Source organism: Peromyscus eremicus, chromosome 14 (genome assembly GCF_949786415.1).
Source record: "Peromyscus eremicus chromosome 14, PerEre_H2_v1, whole genome shotgun sequence".
In the NCBI taxonomy this organism is placed as follows: Eukaryota; Metazoa; Chordata; class Mammalia; order Rodentia; family Cricetidae; genus Peromyscus; species Peromyscus eremicus.
Window position 1 is genome coordinate 13,853,680 of NC_081430.1, and position 23,162 is coordinate 13,876,841.

The 23,162-nt window shown below is 37.1% G+C and overlaps 1 pseudogene; it reads left to right on the plus strand.

Annotated features, from left to right (window-relative positions):
- Window positions 1-4,472: 4,472 nt before the first annotated feature.
- Window positions 4,473-5,502, plus strand: LOC131924420 (large ribosomal subunit protein uL10-like; annotated as a pseudogene).
- Window positions 5,503-23,162: the final 17,660 nt, after the last annotated feature.

A 23,162-nucleotide genomic window follows, 5' to 3' on the forward strand; every position in this document is an offset into this window, starting at 1 on the left:
TGTCAGCATTACACACTTTTAGATAATGAACCTACCCAAACAGTAAGCCGAGAAGAAGATAGAGGAGAGGCAAGCTGTAGGTCAATCACTTTCCTGCATAGCATTATATAAATCCTTAACAAAGTACCAATAAGTCAAAGCCAATATTACATGAGAAGAAAAAACCCATCCACAAGGTCAGAAAAGCACCTCATAATGAATCACCTTAACCTATTATTGCGTCACTAGCCTAGAAAAACAGAAACATGTACTCATTTCAGTTGTCAAAATATTATATGTTTATCATTTCAAAATGCACATAGCTAGGAATAAAGATGAAGTTCTCTAATTTGGCCTGCTCAATCTGCAATCTGTGTGCTGCTAATATTTACTTCACAGTAAGGAATTATGTACTGGCTAATGAAGATGGGGAACAAGATGAGGATATCCTCTCTTAGCACAGACTATGTACTCTATAGAAAGTCTTAGCTCTTTCAGTAACACAAGAAAAGTTATGTTGGTGTAAAAGGAAGAAATAGGACTTACTCCTACAGGTAAATATCTATGTAGGAAGGATCAAAGACTCACCACCTCAAAGGGGGTTAAAATTAATAGTGTTAAAAGGTTATGGGATATAAAATTAACATACACAAGTCAATTGATTTCCAGTATATCAGCAATAAACATTTAGTATTTTCAATTTATAAACATTAAAAATATGACTCAAAAATTAAGTAGGCATAGATCTAATAAGCTATGCACAGTATCTATGAATAGGAGAGGTATAAATTAAGAAGAAAATAAATCAAGGATCTTACTAATTAGAGATATTAGAAGCAATATTTTTGAAATGAGAATTATTTTCATCTTCATATGTGGATTCAACAAAATCCTACAAAGGTATTCTGTAGATAATGGTAAGACTGCTACAAAGTAGACTTAAAATGAAAAAGTTGAGGAGAACAATTAGAGAATAAAACATAAAATGTTGGAGAGTCTTCTGTACTCAGTTTGAAGACTGCATACAGTGCTGAAGACAGTGATGGAAGAATACATCAGTGAGGCAGACTAGAGGTTCCAGATTCTAATGCTTCAATGCTTCTATCCCTCCCAGGTGCGTATGTTGAAATGCTTATGTCTTTATCCAATACAATGGTATTTAGAGTTAATTAGATCATGAGATAAGTGTCCTTATAAAGAGATACCCAAGCGAAATGGCTGAGTGAGTAACGTGTTTTCATCAAATCACAGAAACCTGAGTTTGGATCCCCAGCGTTCACATAAAAATCTAGGTCTGTTGGCATGTCCATTTTATCTTGGCATTGGGAAGGTGGAAATAGAAAAATGTTTGGGACTTCCTGGACAGCTAGTCTTGCTGAATAGGGGAATTTCAAGTTGAAAGACCCTTTCTCAATAAAATAAAATAAATAGAGAAAAATAGATAAAGACTCCCAACATGGACCTCTGGTCTCCACATGGATGTAGACACACACACACACACCCGACACTCATGTACACACACATGCACACTCATTCACTCACCAAACTACAATCCCCTAAACTGAGATGTTTACAGGAGTGTGCCATTTATACTAATACTATGGCAAGTGCTTGCAAGAAACAGCTTCAGGGATAAAAGTTTATTTTGGTTCATGGTTTCGTTCATCATGGCAGAGAAGCTACCGCGGATGGAAGCATAGTTCATGGCTATAGGAGCACATAGTAGTTCTTCTCATTATTGCAGAGAGTTAGGCTAGAGTAAGCAACCATGCTGCAATGTCCAAAGGCCACTCCTAGTGACAAACTTCCACCCTCTAGGCTCCAATAACACCCAAATAGAACCACCACTGAGGAACAAGTGTTCAAAACACCAACCCACAGGGTCTATTTTAGATTCTTCACATAACAACAGAGTGTTTGGGGTGCTTATAATAAAGCTATTATAAACATTCAAAGAAAAACTATAGAAGTTGATAGCAGAAAAAAATATTCACCTGTGAAACAACTCCTCAGCTGACACCTAGACTTTAAGCAAGTGAGACTGTGTCACATTGCTGCTCTACAGAGCCGTTAATAAATTTATGTTATTCTAAGCTACTAATTAATTTGGTACAGCAACAGGGGAAAGTAATACAGTCATGGACAATGAGATCATATTGTTGAAATGCAAATGAACAGAGAAGAGGTTAAAATGATGAATTTGATAATGGCTGAGAATTGGAGACATCAATATACCATCCTAGCTTATTATAAAATGGCAATCTGTAGAGATCATTGCAAGTACAAGAATGTACATGTGTTGATTGTATATATGCATCTAGGCACTCTCAGACTGGGAGGAAACAATGGCAGTTCAAGAGCATTGAGGACACCTGTCACAGAGTTTGCAGTTAAAGGAACCAGAGCACCTTGGAGAAATGGCTGATAATAGAACTAGGGAAAGACAGAAGATGAGAATGGGATGTTTTCAGAGATAAGCAGAAGAATTCCCAATTGCCAAAGCTAGGAAATTTTCGACAAAAGTAAATAAAACAGAAATGGCTTTATATCTGAAGCTGTAAAATAAGTAGTGCTCATTGAGATAAATGATTAGAGAAAAAAATAAGGGGGAAAAGACAAAGCTCCCATGCATAAGAATCACAATGACTAATGTAGATGCTTTTCCTTTAAGAAGGTACAGCAAGAGCCGGGCGGTGGTGGCGCACGCCTTTAATCCCAGCACTCGGGAGGCAGAGCCAGGCGGATCTCTGTGAGTTCGAGGCCAGCCTGGACTACCAAGTGAGTCCCAGGAAAGGCGCAAAGCTACACAGAGAAACCCTGTCTCGAAAAACCAAAAAAAAAAAAAAAAAAAAAAAAAAAAAAAGAAGGTACAGCACAACACTCTACTTCTTCTTTATTTTATTTTATATGAATAAACTTTTTATTCGTTTTACATACCAATCACAGATCTCTCTCTTCCCTCCTCTGCTCCTCCAGCCTTCCACCCCCAAACCTACCCCTATTCCCTCCTACAAGAAGGTAAGCCCTCCTCCCATGGGGAGTCAGCAGAGCTATAGGACTGGACCAGGCCCTCTGCATAAGCGAGACAGTTTTGTAGCTTGATCTGCTTAAGGGGCCCCTGGCAGTAAGATCAGGATGTATCCCTGGTGCATGAGCTGGCTTTTTGGAGCCCATTACCCATGGTGGGACACCTTGCATAGCCTTGAGGCAGGGGGAGGGTTTGGACCTGCCTCTACTGAATGTAACACTCTATTTCTTACATGCGGATTGCACATACTAACCTGATTGTCAAGTAGCACAATACAGATTTTAAAAAGCAAATGTAATTTTACAGTGTGGAAATCTAATAAATATTTCATAAAGTCAGCTGGTGAGTTTAGCATCAACATTAGTAAGTGGGGCTCATAGCACAGACCCTTGGTATAATATGATGATGATGCCATCTTACAGAGTGGCTTTCCCCTCAGAAACTCACTGTACCAAGACCTCAGTGAAATACATTCAACAAATCACTGTATTAGTATCCTTAAGACAGTCAAGGTTCTCAAAGAAAAGGTAAGTTTGAGAAGCTGACATAATGAAAAGGTGTCTAAGGAGACATGATTTTAAAAAAAAAAATCAGAGAAAAACAATCATCTACCTTACAGAGCTATGAATCCTGTGAGTTCAAATGATGACTTGCCTAGCAAGGTATTTCCAATGGTGCAATAGTGACATGTTTTAGAAGTAATCAGATGCTTTCTAATTGGTAGACCCACTTCATAACATGGAAACCACACATGTCACCATTATCTGTGTCAAGAACCTACAGCTAAATAAATCATACACCCTATCGTAGAGCCTTTTACTATTCTTTTAAATGGACATACTTTACCTGATTTCTAATGACTCATTGCTATACCCATAGGTTAGTACATCTCTTGAGCCTCATCAGAGAAACTTCTTCCTCTCGTAGTTAATGATTAACTCAGAAACCCACAACTGGTCAACCTATAAAGAATATGAGATTCGAGAGTGCTTAGCCCTACATGGAACATCTGTATTACACCTCCTCCTAACAAGGATCAAGAAACATTGTGGAAAAGAGGATGGAGAGATTGTAAGAGACAGTCAGTGGACAGTTACAAGGAAAACACTGTTCGCCAGATACAACAGGGCAGTTATACATATAAACTCACAGCGATTATGACAGAATGCACAAGACCTACATAAATTCCAGCCACACAAAATTTCAGTAAGCTAAAGTCAATTGGTAGTCATTGAAAGAGTCAGTTTTCCCTTTTAACATTTTTAAAATGAGAGAAGAATACGTCCTGTGAGCAACATGTAATTGGGTACAGGTAAAGCCATGGGACATGTGGCAATATATAGATTAATAGTTATGGGTTGAGTTAAACTATAAGAGCTAGCTAGCCTCTCTCCAGGCATCCTCACTAGAGTTACATCATCTTTAAACCCTGCGTTTAAACGGCAATCCATGACTCACCGCTGTGATGCCCAGGGAAGACAGGGCCACCTGGAACTCCAACTACTTCCTTAAGATCATGCAACTTTTGGATGATTACCCCAAACGCTTCATCGTGGGAGCAGACAATGTGGGCTCCAAGCAGATGCAGCAGATCCGCATGTCCCTACAAGGGAAGGCTGTGGTACTGATGGGCAAGAACACCATGATGCACAAGGCCATCGGGGGGGGGGGGGCACCTGGAGAACAACCCAGCTCTGGAGAAACTGTTGCCACATATCCTGGGTAATGTGGGCTTTGTGTTCACCAAGGAGGACCTCACGGAGATTAGGGACATGCTGCTGGCCAATAAGATGCCAGCTGCTGCCCATGCTGGTGCCATCGCCCTATGTGAAGTCACTGTGTCAGCCCAGAACACTGGTCTGGGGCCCAAGCAGACCTCCTTCTTCCAGGCTTTAGGCATCACCACTAAAATCTCCAGGGGCACCAGTGAAATTCTGAGTGATGTGCAGCTTTTAAAAACTGGAGACAAAGTAGGTGCCAGTGAAGCCACACTGCTGAGCATGCTGAACATCTCCCTCTTCTCCTTTGGGCTGATCATCCAGCAGGTGTTTGACGATGGCAGCATTTACAACCTGGAAGTGCTTGACATCACAGAGCAGACTCTGCACTCCCGCTTCCTGGAGGGTGTCCGAAATGTTGCCAGTGTTTGCAGATTGGTTACCCGACTGTTGCCTCAGTGCCACACTCTATCATCAATGGGTACAAGCCTATTCTGGCTTTGTCTGTGGAGACTGAGTACACCTTCCCACTTGCTGAAAAGGTCAAGGCCTTCTTGGCTGATCCATCTGCATTTGTGGCTGCTGCCCTTGCGGCCACCACGACTGCTGCTCCTGCTGCTGTTGCAGCCCCAGCCAAGGCAGAAGCCAAGAAAGAGTCGGAGGAATCAGATGAGGATATGGGATTTGGTCTCTTTGACTAATCCCCTCAAAACCACCAACTCAGCCAGCTTAATTTGAGAAACACGGAAATAAGTAAAAGCTACCTCTGTTTAAAAAAAAAAAAAAAAAGAGCTAGCTAGCAAGAGGCCTGCCATAGGCCATACAGTTTATAAATAATATTAGCCTCTGAATGATTATTTTATAAGCGACTACGAGACCAAGGGGCCAGGCCGGACTGGAGAAACCTTCCGGCTCCAGACAGCAATTTCCCCTTCCTCCACTTCTCTACCTGCAGCTTGACCCACACATCTTCCCTTTCCCCTAGATCTACTCCTCCTCCATTTCTCTCAAAAAAAGAGCAGATCTCCCAGGGATATCAACTGAACATGGCATAACAAGTTCCACTAAGACTAAGCACAAATCTTTCTGTTAAGTCTGGACCAGGCAACCCAGTAGAAGGAAAGGGGTCCCAAGAATAAGTAAGAGTGAGAGAGAGGGAGCCCCAACTCCCACTGTTAGGAGTCCCACAAGAATACCAAGATAGGAAACCATAACACATATGCAGAGTTCCTAGCACAAATCCATGCAGGCTCTGTGACTGTTGCTTCAGTCTCTGTGATCTCCTGGGAACCCTGCTTAGTTGATTCTTGTGTGACCGTTGGTAGGTCATCTGAACACCAAGTTCCGGCTCCACATCCAGAAGTATTTGAGCAACACAAATTGGCCTTCATAGGTTTTAGAAAACCAGAAAGGGAAGTGGAGTGGGTAGAAAGATTAAGGCTGATCCAGAAGGAGTTGGGAGAGTGAAAATATAATCCAAATACACTGCATGAAACTCCCAAATAATTAATAAAACTATTTTAACTTGTGATGTTGTGTTCTGAATGATGATCTTGGAACAAAAACTGAATGGGATCTTAGGTATGTGGTGATATTTTATTTGTGCTGAAATGTGGTGATATTTAATTTTATGTTAATAAATGAAGTTTGCCTGGAGGTCAGAGGACATAGCTAGCCTTAAACAAAAGTCAGGCAGTGATAGCACACGCCCTTAATCCAATCACACGGCAAGCAGAGTCTCTGTGTGTTTAAGGTCACACTAGGGAACAGCCAAGCATGGTGACGGTGACATACACCTTTAATCCCAGTACCAACCATAGAGAGCTGGAGGTCTGTACAGACAGGCAATGACAAGGAAGTGAGGTAGCTGGGCTAAGAGCCAAAGAGAAGGCAGAACAGCAAGGCAGTAAAGGTGCAGGTTAGACAGGAGGAAGCTCTCTCAGGGGAAGCTTTGGTGGTGTGGTGAGCTAAGGTTACCTGGTGGCTGTTCCTATTTCTCTGATCTCTAAGGCTTTCACACCTGTATTTGGCTCTGTGTTTCTTATTTAATAAGACTGTTTAAAAATTTGTCTACATAAGAAGGAGGGTGGGAGGAGCAGAGAGAAGGGGGGCTGCAGTAGGGATGTATTTATGAGAGAAGAATAAACAAACAAACAAATAAAACTAAAAAAAAAAGAGAAACCTAAGGAAATCTGAGTGACTGCCCACTTTAACTAATATCATTATCAGCTGGACAGTTTGCTCACTAAAATAAATGCATTAAAATAATGTGAGTATTTAATTATAGAATTTTGATGAGGTTTTTACAGAAATTCATTGTATATGATCCACAATAATTCCTCAAATCTAAAATTGTTTTGAAATCACTCAGACTTCTGTTAGTGAAAACAAACCTATGAAAGGGAAAGGATATTTTCCCTCTGGTCAGTGGATCTGTCTGGGGTCTGTCTTTCTAGCATCTTAAAAATGCTGGTGCCTTTGACCTATGCTATTTCATATAGAAAACCTGGACCTAGAAATGTGATATTCTTTATTTTTTTATTTTCAGAAAGTATTATGGGAATAACAATTAAAACTTCAATAAATATCATGAAAAGTTAGAACATATTTTTCTGTCAGTGTTATTGCTATTTTACTGAATAAGCACACAGGAGTTTCAAAAATTAAGGATTCACATTGTACCCCACTGCCAATGGATGGAGAGGATTTTTTTTCTGAGCACTTACATGTAGTCTTGCTTGATAGCCAAGTTTTCTATACAACATTTAATAGACCGTGTTCTCATAAGATGAACAATAGTTCTCCTACATTATAAAACCTAGGATTAAGAACAATATAAAATTTTCATGAAGGAATGTAGTTAATATTGTCAGCAAACTAAAAATAAACAAAAAAGCAACAGATTAAAATTTCTAACATTTCAGCAGCCCAAAGAAGTAAGAAAGTTAAGGGTGAGAGCTAGGTAGTTTTGCACAATGCTAGGACATAAAATAAGACATATGAGGTTCCTCTGTAACAATTAAAATTCTAACTTTTGATAATACATCAATCACTTCTACTGTGTTAACAAAGCATGAAGTGAATTTGTATTTACTCTGGATCAAGATTATTAAAATAGGAATCAGAAAGTTCACTATTATAGCTATTATACTATACTATTTTTTTTTTATTTCCCCCCTCTTAAAACAATCTGCAATCCATGGGATTTTAAAATTAAAGTCACGTGTATAAGTTGGAGAAGCTATCCCCTCAACTCAAGATTTAGTCTCTCTAGAGTTAAAGACCCACTTGTAAAGTTTAATTGCAAATGGTATGTCTCTCAGTTCTTCATATTTTCAAGAAGAAACCAAAGTGGCAAACATCATTTTCTTTTGTTCTTAGTTGATGCATTAACAGATAATTCTACAAGGATATTATAGAGACAATATATTTTCTATGTCCAAGTTCAGTGTTTCCAAAGGAGATTTTAACTATGTGTATTTGTTAAGCCATATAAATGATTGTGTTAAGAAACACAATGCTTCCTTTAAAATATAAGCATCATACATTCTTTATAATTCATCCAGGAACTTCAAAATAAGTTTGTTTTTTAATTCATATCTATATATAATAGTGAAGGAATCTAATAGATATTTCCTAAAGTCAGGTGACTGAGTTTAGCAATAACAGTGATATTTTGTGTTTCAAATTACATAGGAATCCAGTATGAGGAATATGTTCCCCAAAGCCAGCCAACATTTTTAACACTTATTAAAATCCATTTTGTGTGGGTGACAACATTAGGCAATGAATTTGTAGCTTATTTCTTAATTTTGTTTCTAATTAGATTCCTTTATTCAACTCCCAGTTTGTGAGACTTTGTTTTGGGCATGTTGATAAGACTGCCTTAAGTCTTTGCTTTCTGATAGCATCATCTTTTGTTCCTAGTGCCTACTTTTCCTCCTAATTATGTATTATATTTTCCTGATTTGCTGGCCTAGCAAGTTTTATTTGTAATCTTTTTTTTTTAGTACTTTTTATTTAGACTCTGTTATTTCCTATAGTTTCAGGCTAAGCTTCGATCTTGGAAATAATTCACTTACGGATAGATCCTACACTCTGACAATACAATAAGTGGATTCATCCATTGCAATCATGCAATGATTTCTAAAGAGCAGATTTCATAATGTGTCATGTGATCATGGAAAATCTAGGCTGCTCACAAATTTCTAAATGCATTTAATGCTTTTATACTTCAACATTATGTTGTTGATCATCTTATTTAACTGACTGACATCCCACCCACCTTACATTTCCCCTTCCCTGAAGCTCCCACCATACTATATGCATACAGATAGGTCTATGGCACCCTAATTTCATTATGTGCAAAGGACACAGGATTTCTAACACCTATTGTTTTGCAGTGCATTATTTGAAACCTGCAGGGTTTGAATGAATAAAAAAGCTAAAGAGGAAAACATTTTAAAAGATCTTTTATTCTAAGCTCCCAGCAACCCTTTCTTTCCATTTATTTAGAAATTGTTTCAAGTACCACTGAAAACATATCTGCAGCTACAGGGGTGCCTTCAATTTTACACAAATGACAGAGAGGCAATTCCCAATTGAGCTGGATTATTCAAATTAGCCCATAACTCAAAATCCTTCACAATGAGCTCAGGAATTTATTCTATGATTTATTTTGCAGCCAGTGTATCATATTTCTAATTAAGTTTTTCTTAGATTAATGCTAAGTGACTTCACCCTTCCTGAGAACTCTCTCACCAGTCAGCCATTTCAGCTGAGTGCAGAAGCAAAGGTTCTTTGCTTTCTGTAAGATAGAAATCTTACAGTATCTTTTTCATAAACAACCAAATAGAATATTTATAAAAAGTTAGGACTGAAATAGTTAGTAAATAGTTAGATCTTTGTTTAAAATTTTCAGTGTTTTAGAAACTATCATTCTGTGTTTATGTAAATGAAATAAATACAGTAAATTCAATGGATTTCTATTCCTCTTTCAGGAAGGGAAGAAACCACCCCTCCTCTTGGCTGCCACAACACATAAAACATAACTTAAAGGAAGATGCCTGCCATGCACAATCTTCCACAAAAGCTGAGGCACCAGGTCCTCTGCATATATGTTAAGTTATAACTAGTAGCTTAGTGTTTTTAATGGCAATCCTGACTGTAAGAATGAGGGTGGTCTCTGTTTTTTTTTTTTTTTTTTTGGCTACTCTTGAGATTCTTCTTTTCCTCTCTGGTTGTCTTGTCCAAATTTGATGTGAAAGTTTTTTTTTTTTTACTTAAATTTATTTATTTTACATCCAGATAGCAGTTTTCTCTCATTCCTCCTCTCATTCTCTCTTCCTACTTCCCCTCCACCTCCTCCCCAGTCCACTCCTCCTCTGTTTCTGTTCAGAAAGGAGCAGGCCTCCCATGGGTATCAACAAAGCATGTCATGTCATGTTAACTAAGCACCTCCCATGGGCACCTCCCATAAGCACCTGTCCATACTGGGCAAGGCAACCCATTATGAGGAATATGTTCCCCAAAGCCAGCCTAAACATTAGGAACAGCCCCTGCTCTCACTGTTAGGAATCCCACAAGAAGACCAAACTACAGAACTGTCACATATATGTAGAGGGCCTAGGTCAGTGCCATATAGGCTTCCTGGTTGTTGGTTCAGATTCTGTGAGCTCCTATGAACCCAGGTTAATTGTTTCTGTGGGTTTTCTTGTGATGTCCTTGACCCCTCTGGCTCCTAAAATCCTTTCTCCCTCTCTTCAGCAGGACTTCCTGAGCTTGGCCTAATGTTTTGCTCTGGGTCTCTGCATTTGTGTCCATCAGATACTTGCTCTCTAGTGACAACTGGGTTAGTCACCAATTTATGAGTATAGCAGAATGTCATTAAGCATCATTATTTTGACATTTTTTTCCTCCAATTGTGTTTGATTCTATCCTAGGTCTCTGGGCCATCCACCCTCTGGGTTGTGGCACTCCAGGTACTGTCACGTGTGGGCTCACTTTCATGGCCTGGGTCACATGCTGGACCAGTCATTGGTTGGCCACTGCCACAATCTCTGCACCACCCTTACCCCCTACATATCCCATAGGTAGGAGAGACTGTAGGTCAAAGGTTATATGTCTGGGTTGTTGTCGCAATCTCTCCACTGGAAGTCTTGCCTGCTCACAGGAGATGGCCAGTTAAGCATATATATATCCACAATTGCTAGAAGTCTTAGCTGGAGTCATCCTTGATGATTTCTCTTGCACCAGGATTCTACATGACCACCATAATGCCCCCTTTCCAGTTATCTCTTTCAGTACTTTCCCCCTCACTTCTCAACTCGATCCCTCATGTTCTCATCCCCACTTATGTTTGTCTTTCTGGGTCTGGCTGCTTCACTCAGGATAATTTTTTTTCTAGTTCCATCCAATTTCCTTCAAATTTCATGATGCCATTGTTTTTAACAGCTGAATCATACTACATTGTATAAATGAACCATATATTTTCTTAATCTATTATTTGTTTGATGGGCATCTATGTTTTTCCAGGTTCTGGCTATTATTAATATGCTGCTATCAACATAGTTGAGCAAGTGACCTTGTGGTATTATTGAGCATACTTTGGGTACATGCCGAAGAGTGTTATAGCTGGGTCTTATGTAAATTAATTCCCATTTTTCTGAGAAACTGCCTTATTGATTTCCAAAATGGCTATATAAGTTTGCACTCCCACCAGCAATGGAGTAGTGTTCCCCTTGCTCCACATCCTCTCTAGCATAAGCTGTCATTTGTGTTTTTGATCATAGCCATTCTGACAGGTATAAGGTGGAATCTCAGAGTTGCTCTGGATGCATTTCTCTGGTGGCTAGGGATGTTGAACATTTTTTTAAGTGTTTCTTGGATATTTGAGATTTTCTGCTGAGAAATCTCTGTTTAGATCTGGATCCCCATTTTTTTATTTGGATTATTTGTTTTTGTTTTTAATTTCTAGTTTCTTGAGTTCTTTATATATTTTTGGATATCAGCCCTCTATTGGTTGTGGGCTTGGTGAAGATCTTTTCCCTTTCTGCAGGCTACCATTTTGTCATATTGACAGTGTCCTTTGTCTTACAGAAGCTTCTCAGTTTCACAAGTTACAATTTATTAATTATTAATCTTAGTGTCTATGATGTTGGTGTTTTATTCAGGAAATTATTTCTATGCCAATGGGTTCAAGGATTTTTCCCATTTTCTCATCTATGAAGTTTATTGTAACTGGATTTATGTTGAGGTCTTTGATCAACTTGAACATTAGTTTTGTGCAGGGTGACAGATATGGCTCTATTTGCTTTCTTCTGCATGTTGGCATCTAGTAATTCCAGCATCACTTATTGAAGATGCTTTCTTTTCTTCCATTGTATATTTTCGGCTTCTTTCTCAAAATCAGGTATCCATAGATGTGTGAATTTACCTCTGTGTCTTCAACTCAATCCATGAATCCACCTGTCTGTTTTAATGCCAATACCATGCTGTTTTTATTACTATAGCTCTGTAGTAGAGCTTGAAATAAAGGAAGCTATTTCATTGTACAGGGTGTTTTAGCTATTCTGGGTTTTTTGCTTTACTATATAAAGTTGAGCATTGTTCTTTCAGGTTCTGTAAAGAACTGTGTGGGAATTTTGAAGTTGATTGCATTAAATCCATAGATTGCTTTTGGTAAGATGACCATTTTTACTATGTTAATCCTACCAGTCCATGAACATAGGAGATCTTTCCATCTTCTGATATCTTCTCCAGTTTCTTCCTTCAAAGACTTGAAGTTCTTGTCATACAGGTCTTTCACTTGCTTGGTTAGTTACCCCAAGATATATTATTTGTGACAGTTATGAAAGGTGTTGTTTCCTTAATTTCTTTCTCAGTCCATTTATCATTTGTGTATTACAGGGATCCGGATTGCTTTTTCTTTTGAGTTAATCTTCTATCCAGCCACTTCACTAATGGTGTTTATTAGCTGTAGGAGTTCCCTGGTAGAATTTTTGTGGTTGCAGATGTATACTACATATTATCTGCAAATACCTATACTTTGACTTCTTCCTTTCTAATTTGAATCTCCTTTAGTTGTCTCATTGCTATAGGTAGAACTTCAAGTACTATATTGACTAGATATGGAGAGAATGGACAGCCAGTCTTTTTCCTGTTTTTAGTGGAATTCCTTTGAGTTTCTCTCCATTTAATTTGATGTTGCCTGTTGACTTGCCACATGTGGCTATTTTTTATGTTTAGGTATATATCTTTTATATCTCTGATATCTCCAAGACTTTTATCATAAAGGGGTGTTGGATTTTGTCAAAGCATTCTTCAGCTCTAATAAGATGACCATGTTGGTTTTTTATTTCAGTTTGTTTATATGATTGACAGCTTTTTGTATGTTGAACTCATCCATGCATCTCTGGGATGAAACCTTGAAGCAGGCTTTCTTGGACCACCAGCCCGCAAATCATGACATGGAGACTTTTTATTAATCATGAATGCTCTGCCTTAGCTTGTTTCTAGCTAGCTTTTTTTTCTAGCTAGCTTTTTTTTTAAACTTAAATTCATTTCTATTAATCTGTGTGCTGTTCTGAGGCTTGTTTATCATCTTTGTACTGTCGATCCTGCTTTCCTGCTTCTTCCATGTTTGGCTGGCTGGTCTCTGGTTGGCCACGTTTATTATTTATCACTAAGATAAATAATAAAAATATTATATATTTATATATATATAATATAAAAAAATAATATAAAATAAAAATATTATTTATCTTAGTGAGTCCAAAGTTTTGTACTTAACTAACCTTCTTCCATAACTAAGAAAAATTATAACTATTTAGTCTTCAACTCCATCAAGGACCCCAGTAAGAGATAATATTATCTGAGTAAACAGGAAGAACAGTGCAAGTCACTTTCAAAACTGTATAAATGTCAGAGACTTTTGGCTGCCAGGATAGTCACCCAAGTTTTTGCTGCAATGTTGGTGCATCCATCTTCAGCCCACAGGTCTTGAATATCTGACAGACTTTTCTATGAAGCAGAATTTTGAAGTATTGTTCCACCTTGTCTTGGCAAAGTTCAGTAGTCCTTTGTGTCCTGCTTGTCCATTTGTACAGTACTCTGTCAGCAATCAAGGAAAGGGATAGTTCTTGCCAAAATGGTTAGCATTGTCATATTGAAAGCAAACTTCATATGGAGGTTCTTCAATAAACATCATTCTTTTATCAAGTAGATTGGTGCTGCCAGGTGTAGACATGTCTCACTGTCATGAAAATTCTTGGGTTATTAAATATTTTAGATGTTAGATGCCATATTCTATAGGTTTCTGGAGCATTTGAAGATCACCTATCTATCTAAAATATATTTGTTCAACCTTCAAAACATACCTAATATGACTACAAGTTTGATAATTAAATATGACTAACTAACTACCAACCTGCAATTTCTAAATTATGTGTTACATTTTTAAATGAGCTGCATAAGGAAATACCCTCAAAAGAGTAGAAACATATATGCAGTATAACAAAAATACCTTTACATTTGTATCTATATACCAAAATCCATACCAATGTAAAATATTTGAGGTTAATAGTTATTTTTTATCCTATATTTCTATATTATCCTAAATGGTGACCAATATCTATAACCTACTGAATGACCAAAACCCACCTACTCCACTTCTTGGGAATATGAGCATTGTGTTCTCTAGACTGCTTTCTGTTATGTTGGGGGACAGCATACCCAAGAAATACCTAAGAAAATTGAAATAATGGTCAAGTCCTGGGAAAACTAGTAACCTTTGTTGCCCATTCTCAGCACTACCCCCAAGCAGAGGAATCAGCATATACTCCACCTTCCTTGTAGTTTTTACTGGCTCATTTCTTTATGTCTGTAGCCAAAATTTTCAAGAGGTTTCCCAAAAAATCAAACATGATCTCTGTTAATCCTGAGGGAATCCACAGCCTTTAATTTCCTGTGGAAACAAAACCATAACCTCTCCCCCATCACAACATATTTTCTGAATTGCATTTTAAAGTTAAGACATTCCTAAAGTGTTTAGGCTGGTTTAATTAAGAAGTACCTTTTACAATCCAATATCTCTTAGCAGTTATTGTTTGCTCATAAACAATATAAACAATTCAAAGTCAACACAACACCATACAGGAGCCATACTCCCTGTGTATTTCCCATCTTCACATAGCTTTTTTTTGCCTTTATATTAATTTACTCTCATTTTAAAGACTTTACTATTATTTATATACTATTTTTTCTGTGCCTATTCATACATATTTTCTTTTCTTTTTTGCATATTTTAGACACACTGTAACACATTTAGAAGTTTATGAGAATTTTTTTTTGGTCTGCACATGTATTACTGTGCACCTGTAGTGATCTTTGACCATGTGAGTCAAACTTTAAATTTGCTGCATGGCTTTGCACTGATAGATAGCTCTACCCTGCTTGGGTCCATGAGAGTCAAGCTTTACTCTTTGTGAGCCTGGCCAAAAGCTGTATTTAACTAGGACCTGCGTTTAGCTTTTCTAGATCTAAGGAGTTGGTGCCCACACTACAGCAGGTGTTTTTACTTAGCTTGTTTCTACTTAATGAGTTGACTTCTCAAGTGATCAAGCCATGCTTCTGTATACTACAAGCACCTCACGACAAGGAAGCCATGCCACCCTTATTTTTGCTTGCTTTCTCAGGCCATACTTAGAAATACATGCCCCATATTGGGAACCAAATATAGCAGATCTTCTGTGAAGACCAGCAAGTGTAGTGGATTGGCTAGTTGCTACTCAGTCTTCAGATGTTGTAGACCAGTTTCTGGAGCCTGGGGGAGGGGCTGCAGTCTGGAGTTGTTGGGGAGACTTTGAGGAGTGTTAGCAGATCATGGGTGGTGTCTTAGCTCAGGTCTGTAGGACCAACCTGGTCTTAGGTAAAGCCTGAGTCTACTTCCAAAGTTATGGGCCAGAATATGGAGCCCAGAGGAGGTGGCACAGTCTGCTTTTGTTAGGTGAGTTTTGATGAGTGTTAGTAGGTGTTAGGGAGAAACCTTGAGCATTCATTTAATCCATATCCCAGCTTAGTTAATCAAGATCTGACAGGTAAATCTACCCTAATATTTAAGGCAGCTAAAAAAGTAAATTTCAATGTCCCATGGTGCCTTATACAGGGTTAAATCTTTTCTCTACATAAAAAATAGTTATCTTTCTTACATCAAAATCCTGTTGGACAAATGAACTGAGAAAGCAAAGGAATTGCTAAATGATTGCATATGTGTCTATTAAACAACTCTTGAAAAATCAAATGTATAAGATATGATGCCACATGTACAAATGATATAATTCAGTATTAGAAAACACATAAAGAACATGAACTCAGGACTAAAATTTCTCTAAATACAAAGCTCTTACAATTGAAGGAAGGCAGTGTGCCTGAGTCCTCAATTTATTTACACTTTGGTGGAGCTATGTGATAGTTCTTTCTTTTGCAATTATTTGTACTAACTTAAACACTTACTTTTAACAGGGTTTCTCCTTATTTTCCATTATTGCTTTGAAACCCATAGCATAAAAAGATAACCCTTTGTATATGCATCGAGTTTTCTACATTTTTAACAAAATATATTTTGTGTTGATTATATATTTAACTGCAGCAGGCTCTGCTACCACTGATACAGTGGCTAATGAAAAACAGAGCTCTTTTCTTCATGAAGGGTAGTCACATTTAAGCATTAATTGTAGTAAGATATAATTACTGTAAGACAATGAAAATATAAAAATATAAGCAAAATACCTTCTTAAGACTGAGAGGTAGAGGGTGGTTACCAGAAAAACTGATGAGTCAACTGAATGATGATGATTTAACCCACTAAATAAGACAGCAGAAGTTGTGGAGAATGGAAAATAATTCAAATAGAGACACCTCAAAAAGAAAAGTCTGGAATAATCAATCAATATAAAATAGGTAAATGTCATTAGATTTTGATCAAGGCAGAGTGTAACAAAATGTTTCAAAGAAACAGGCTGTAAGAGCCAAATAGAATTTGTGATCTGTTTTGATAGGAAGGAACACTATTTGCTTGCTTAGGTGTGTCATGTAAAAGATGCAAAGAGATTGCTCTAAAACATGACAGATATCTCTAATTTCCACTGAAATGGTAAGGTATGTTGTCAAACTCTATGATCCTATAAGATAAGGGATAGCAGAAAGGACATTTCAGGAAGAGGTGGAAAATGAAAGTGAGAATAAAAGTGATAGGAGACATTGAAAAATAGAAAGCTAAATGCCATAATGAGGAGAGATATAGAGAATCACATTAATTCATATATTAGAACCCTCCCAAACTCCCAATGCTTGGGGAAAAAAAGGACAGGTATGACCAAAAGTGAGAAAGATGAAAAACAAAACTTGTCAGCTACCCAACCCTCCCATGCTAGATCCCTATTTTGTCCTGGCCCCTATCTTATTTCATGCTCTATCATCAACAAAAGTTTATCCTCCAGAAAAACTGAAACTGTTTCTGAATTAGGAGAAGACAGACTGGTCTATGGACAGAAAACTTACAGAGAAAATATAATTACAAGGGAAATGTTGTAGGATAATCTTTTTGTACACTGTAAAGATGTCTCTGTTTCACCTCGCCTGCCTAAGGCATCTTATGATTGCTTTAATAAAGAGTTGAATGGCCAATAGCTAGGCAGGAGAGAGTAGGGGAACTTCTGGGAAGAGAGAGGAACTTGAGGGAAAAATCATAGAAGGGAGATTTGCCAGCCACACATGGTGGAAGTAGGGCATACTGTGATGAGGAGAGGTAACAAGCCATGTGACAGAACATAGATTAATATAAATGGGTTAATTTAAATTATAAGAGCTAGTTGGGAACAAGCCTAAGCTAAGGCTGTGCTTCCACAATTAGTAATAAGCCTCTCTGTTGTAATTCAGGGGTGGGCAGTTCAAAGAAAATCTGCTAGAGGGTAATGCTTACATTCCTCTAATCCATGTGATTGACAGGGTGCTCTTTGTGGAGTTGGAGAAAAGCTTTACAAGATTTGATTTGAGGAGGCCCCCAACTGTAAGAAAACTTTTAGATAACAATTCTATATGCAACATATTCCTGACACTGCTGAATACAATATTTTTATAAATCTTTAAATTTTCTTGTGGATGTGTATGTTTGCTCATCTGTACGTGCACCATACGTGTGAAGGTTCCCATGGAGGCCAGAATAGGTCACTCTATCCCTTGGAATAGAAATTAAAGGAGGTATGATCCACTAGATATAGTTGCAGAACTGAACTTGGATCCTTGGCAAAAGCAGAAGTGTTCTTAACCTCCTTGCCAGCTTTCTAACCTCCTGAATACTGTATTTTCAAGAAAAATTAGATATTTGAGAAAGCTTTTGAAAGATAAGGCAGGCAGAATACTACAAGCAGCAGGAGGGAACTAAAAGTGGTAGGAAAAGTTGCAAACATAGAGAAATATTTATTGCTACTCTCTGCCAGCTAGAAAAATATCCCAAACCAGTAAAATGCTGTATGAATTGAGTATCAAAGGGAAAAGGAGTTTATGGCAATAAATAATCCGAGAGTAAAAATCAGAAAGTCAATAAAAGTTAAATTTATTATTTAAATCCGAAGAAAAAGAACATTAAAACAAGGTAGTAGAAAATGGCAGCAAATATTAATCAAGGTTGACCAATATACAACAGTGAAACCTTAAGAAATATATTATAGGGAGGAAAAAGGTCAAAATAAATAACTCAAGGAAACTATCCAGGCCCCTTATATTATTTTCCTTAAACAACTGCATGGTGTACCCTGAAACAAGTACAGAAGTAGATATTGTCATAAATATAACTTGAAAATATCACATCAGTGTATCTAAATCTCTAAAACCCTTACTAAGGAAAATAAAATTAGTTCTCATAGTATGATTCAAAATATGTTTAATTTAATGAAATTATGGACATACAGAAAATAGGAGCATTAGTTGTCCATTGCTGCATGGCAAATTATGAGTATTGATTTTATAGTAATCTATTACATGAGTACAACTTTACATAAATATGTAATTAAAATGAGCAAAATTATATGTATGATCATTTCAAACATTGTTAGAAATTCTCAGTGCAAACTAAAATTCATTGAACCTTTTTTTATGAAAATCAAGGCAGCAACTCAAATAGCAATATTTAAAATAAAATATTGTAACATGATATAATCCAGAGATATGCTAATTTGATATCTACATGCTAGGAAATAATGGTAGGAAAATATATAAAAAAAACTTTGTTTTATGTAATTGAAACATTATGTTTCTATAAGCATAGAAAGCTTTGCATGGTCCATAAAAATATGGTATTTCATAATACATAAGGGTCTCACCTCCACTGCAGCAGTATTCATTTGTATTTCATGGTGTGCACTATGTAAGGGGACAGACCATTGGTCCAGAACCAACTTTGTAGTTAAGCTGTGCAGTTGCTGCCGAAAGCATCTTGGATTCATTGCACATTTGATTTTGAACTGAGTTTTCATCACTGAGCATTTAGGAACCCTTTGCTATTACCATTGGTTTTGCCACTCCCTACTTTAAATTACATGACCCATTATTATGAAGCTTGGATTTATATAATGATGTTTGGGACACTGGAGTTGATTGTGTTTAAATGAGGTTTTTAATTTAGAATGAAGAGTGTTTAAGATAGGGTGAATCTATTTTTCACATCAAAATAAATTGAATTGGAGGGTATGCTGAGACAGCACACCAAAGTTGACTGAATTGTGGCTACAGTGAGGACATGTCTTCATCTGGAAGCAGTGGCTATTACCTAACTTGAGATACAGGTCATTGTAAATTTAGTCAAGAACGCTAAAGTAAGAAGCCCATCCTCGGTTATCTGTGTGGATCCTAAATTCCATAAAAGAAGAGGAGATTTACTGAAGATGCCAGTTAAAGAAGAGGAGAGCTACCAGAAACTGGAGGAGACAAATAGTGGCTCCCGCTACAACCTCCAGAAGAATCATGGCCATTCTACTTGGATACCTGGTTTCAAAAATCTAGCTAAAATCTTTGGAGACATTTGTGTTGATCTCAGCCAGAAGGCTTGAGGCAATTTATTGCAGCCATGGATATATAATCCAGATTTTGGTACAGGAAAATAGGATGCCACTGAAACAGTAATTTGGCATGTGGAGGTGCCTCTGGGACTAAGTAATGGGAAGAGAATGAAAGACCACTGGGGTTAATGAGAAAAACCATAGTTGTCTAGAAGAAATTTAGCGAGTAGTATACTACCTAGTTAAATGTGCTACATGTGAAGCCTGGAAAGAAATGAGGAAGGCATTTCTAGAAACTAGAATAAATGTCTTGACTATTATTCAGTGTAGAAAGCTGGAATTGATTATGTTTAATAGTTGCATCATGTGATGGATATTCTTGGTTGTCAACTTGACTATGTCTGGAATTAAGTAAAACTCAAGCAGCTGGCTACAACTGTGAGGGGATTTTTTTCTTAATTAAATAATTTGTAGTGGGAAGATATACTTTTAATCCAGATATTTGAGAAAGGAAGATACAATTTTAATCCAAATATTTGAGGTGGGAAGATCCAGCTTTAATCCAAGCCAAACCCATTGTCAACAGCCAAATGAAGGAAAGGGAAGCAGGAAGCTTGCTCTCTTTGCCTCTTTGCCCCCACTCTCACTGGCAACTTCATCCCTTCATTGATCTTCTTCAGGATTCTACTTCTTCAGGATTTGGGCATATACTAAGATCAGATGAGACATCCCGCCTCGTGGAGTGAACAACTACTAGATTCTTGGGCTTTCCATTGGTAGACACCCATTTGTTGGATTAGCTGGACAATAGCCTGTAAGTCAGTGTAACAAACCCCTTATATATAGAGATTCATTCTTGTTCTTTTCCACTATAAAACCCTCACAAATACATGTGGGAATGAAAGGTTTCATTTAAAATCTTGAATATTTGGGTGGTCAATTTTCAAGCAATGTGCTAGAAGAATAGGTTGGTTTATTTTATTGCTGCTCATACAAAGTATGAGACCAAAACTGAGAAAGGAATTGTTTCTTCTAATAAAAACTCCAACACACAGTGATTGGGGGAAATCTCAACCTATTCATGTCATAAAAGAAACCAATATAGGGAAATCACTATTAAAAAACCTGTGACAAGGAGGCCAAAACTGTGGCTGAATAATCTTTGTCTAAAGAGATTTAGACATATAATTTACAGATCTGTGCCATGATCTCAATGGAGAACAGGAATGGAGATGAGGGAAAGCTGTGGAAGAAACCTATTTAATGTCAAAGATCCCCAGATAATAGGAAACACAAGAAGTTTTGATGCTACAGTGCAAATAGAAACAACTTAAAACAAATTGTCCAAAGTGCCTGATGTAGGAAACCAAGTTCCAACTACTAGTAAAGGAAAGAGAATTCCCAGGATGCTAGAGGAAGTAGAACCTAAAACAACAATGTGTGTTGTGGAATACTACTTTAATTAGGCAAAGATGTGTTACATTTGTTTATGTTGTCTTTGTTTAACTATGTAAAGATGTGTTACATTTGTTTATTCTGCATTTTTTAAAATTATGTAAGGATGTGTTGCATGTATTTTTACCTTGCCTGCCCAAAGCACCTGACTGGTCTAACAAAAAGTGCAACAGCCAGTAGCTAGACAATGGAGGAATAGGCACAGCTGGTGTGAAGAGAGAGGAGAAAGAAGAGAACCAGAGAGAAAGAGAGGGAGATGCCCAAGGCCAGTCAAGCAGCTGCCAACCAGCCAGACATGGAGTAGGACATACAGAAAAAAAGAAAGGTAAAAATCCATGAGGCAAAACACAGATGAAGAGAAACAGGTTAAAATAAGTTATAAGAGCAGCAGGAAACAAGCAGAAGATAAGGCCAAGCATTCATAACTAATAAGTCTCCGTGTCATGATTTGGGAGCTGCTTGGTGGCCCAAAAGATAGCCTGCTAAAACTGCTGAGATTTTGTTTCAGGAAAAATAAAATTCTTCTGCTATATATTAGTCTTATAAAACTGAAAGATGTTAAGGTCGCTTAACAGCTTTATACAAATAAATAAGTATTTATTTCTGTACAAACGGAAATATTTAAGACAACAAAATAAATAGTAATGCATGATGTGGTTCAAATAGAAATATTTTTTATAAAGTTAAAATAATTTAAGAGTGAAAATTACTTTCTACAAAATTATACTAAAATAGTGTAAAATGAAAATGTTGGCAGTTAATTGTGGGTTCTGTGTGTTGCACACTTGGGATGAAGTCAGACAGAACTTCATGTTCTATAGTGTAAGGTCAAAAGATAATTTCTGAAAAATGAATAAGCTGACACCTAAAGATAAACGCAGAAAAACAAATAAGAGCACTGGGAATATAATTATAAGAGTGTTATCTCAAGAGAGAGCTAAGCACTATGGGATGGCTGATAAGTTTGAAAGTGGCTGCCTCTGTGTAATAGAAATCAAAACCAAGAGTCAATGTTAGTTCAGTTTGGTCTTTGGATTCCATTTGGTTTCTTGTAAGCTTTGTATAAGAATAGGACCTTTCCAACTACATATATGCATGACTTTCATAGTAAGTAAACAACAAATAATTTCCTGGTTGCTTTATGGAAAACAGATTTAAGTGCAATGAAAAGCTAACAACCACATATAAGCAGGAAATGGTAGCATAAAGGACACTATATTGATGATTGCAGAAAGGAAGAGAGATACAGGCTACACTTGAGAACTGAAGAATAACAAGATGTTATAGCTGATAGGGGGCTTCATGACTAAGGGTCTTGACTAATATTAAAATTATGTGATAACTACAGGATTTGAGGAAAGCGGTTTTTTGTTTTAGAAATATATTGTAAAATCTCTAAATTTTTTGGGAAAATATTTCATTTGCAATATTATATTTGCAGATAAACCTAAGGCTTTTGCTGGGAGGTGGTGGTCCATGCCTTTAATTTCAGCACTTGGGAAGCAGAAGCAGATGAACCTTTGTGAGTTTGAGGCCAACCTGATCTACAGAGCTAGTTCCAGGACAGCCAGGACTACATAGAGAAACCATGGCTTAAAAAACAAAAACAAAAACAAAAAAAAAATCAAAAAACTCTAAGGCTCTTTAGCAAATAAGCATTAAACAGGTACAGATAATTAATATCATTTTCATATTGTAGTGGAGAACTACAAGAAAAACTCAGCTACAAGATAAGCAGTATAAAATGTAAAAGAGGAAACCAAGACACAATGACTACTGATTAATGGTCTAGAAAACTGAGGAAAATAAGATTAGACTGTCATGGAAACCAAAATAAAGGCTGTGATAATAATAATGGAAGTCTCAATGATAAAACACTCATTAAATGCTGATTTAATACTCAAAATGTCTACTATATTAAGCCACAAA